The sequence below is a fragment of the Peromyscus eremicus genome, chromosome 18, assembly GCF_949786415.1.
Source record: "Peromyscus eremicus chromosome 18, PerEre_H2_v1, whole genome shotgun sequence".
In the NCBI taxonomy this organism is placed as follows: Eukaryota; Metazoa; Chordata; class Mammalia; order Rodentia; family Cricetidae; genus Peromyscus; species Peromyscus eremicus.
The window spans coordinates 42,304,450-42,306,439 of record NC_081434.1 but is presented as its reverse complement, the minus strand read 5'-3'; positions in this window follow the sequence as shown (position 1 = coordinate 42,306,439).

Sequence of the window (1,990 nt, the reverse complement as noted above, 5' to 3'; positions counted from 1 at the left end):
TTAATGTCACTGTGGTGGCATTGTAACTCAACACAATCATACTATGGCTAACAGACAATTAAACACCAGGGCAACATTTTCTTACTTTTCATTTTATTTTGTTTTCATATGAAGTAAGCTTGATGACATCAGAATATTTTTTCATGCTATTGATGAATAATTTTGACAAAAGACAATTAAAATTGTTCTCCTATGTTTTCCCACATATACATAGCCTCCTATATAAAAATTCTTTGAAATGAAATTTAAAAATTAATTAAAATTAATTAAAAATCTAAAAATTAGAGTTTTACAAGCAGAACTGACTTTGTGGCAATCCAGTACCTCAACTTCTATATCATTTTCCATCTGTTTTGATGTGATTCTTTACCAGAGATATATTTCATGCAGTTATACAAGTCAACATTTAATAAATCTTTGCTGTCCATGAGCAAAGTGTGCACAAAAGTATAATAGAGGACAGTGCATCACATCAGTGCTAAAACATGTTACATGTGCAACCATAAGTTCTGTCTGGCAAAGAAGGGAAAATTCTCACTGAGGCTGCAAGTTTTAGTTTCCTTGCCCACAGTACACAGACAATTACATATCTGCTTAATATATTAATTTTTAATGGATGAATCATATTCTCTTTCCATGCCATAAAACTTCCATCTTAAGCCTTTCTGACTTCATCAGCTTTGTCTCAGAGCCAACATTCAAACCAAATGTCACCGTATTTTATGTTAGTTAGCTTTTTGAAGCTGTAATAGAAACAGGAAGGATTTGTTTCAGCCCATGAGTTTGGACGATTCAGTCCATAGTCATTTGTCTCCATTGTTTCTGTTTCTGGACCTATGGTGATGGGTATCATGGTGGCTGGGAGGGGTGGAACGAAGCCCATCACTTCAGTGTGGAGAGGAGGCAGGGCTGATGACTAAAAGCAAGGGCCAAGGCATGATCTACCATCAGATCTGTCTACTTCCTCCAAGCATGCCCAAATTCCAAAAGGTGTCTTCAGCTATGAGTTGATCAATGTATGAATCCATTAATGCTATTATAATTTTCAAGATTTTATCATTCTCAAAAAAACTATTGCCTGGCAGCAAAGCCTTTAACACATGCCCCTTAAGGCAGATATTTTTATTTATTTATTTATTTATTTATTTATTTATTTATTTATTTATTTATTTATTTATTTATCTATTTATTTATTTTTTGGTGTTTCGAGACAGGGTTTCTCTGTGTAGCTTTGCGCCTTTCCTGGAACTCGCTTTGGAGACCAGGCTGGCCTCAAACTCACAGAGATCCGCCTGGCTCTGCCTCCCGAGTGCTGGGATTAAAGGCGTGCGCCACCACGGCCCGGCTCAGATATTTTTAGCTTCAAACCATAACAAATATTATTTACTAAGAGAAACTGAACTTGGGGCTCTCAGAACATTTTCTTGAATAATAGCAGGAAGCTCAATCTGAACATTCAGTTGATAGTGTAGAGAGTCCTGTACAGAACAGACCATGGAGCTCCCAGCAGTTCTTCCTGTGAATCCACTACACCATGAAATCTGAATATTTAATTAATTCTCATTTTCTTATATCTGCACCATCACTTATTTCCCTTAAACTCATTTACATCCTACTTATGTAAGGCATCTCAAATCTTAGGTTTTCCTAGAAGATTCTTCCAATAACACCTGTTCAGTGAAAGGTCAGTCCTATTAACGTCTATAACCTTTACTTAAAAACTAGCATTGTTAACCCACAAGATGGCTCAGTGGGCAAAGGTGCTTGCTGCCAAGTCTGAAGACCTGAGTCTGATCCTGGGGACCATTATGATGGAAGGAGAGAACTGACTCCCATGGCATAAGTGCTCCTCCAAAATAAATAAATGTAATGGAAAACACATTAGATTTTGTATAATGTCATGTACATTGGAAGTTATTTTCACACTTTCGTTTGCTTTTCCCATTATCACTGTTTAAATGCACTGGCTATACTTCCAATGTTATCACAT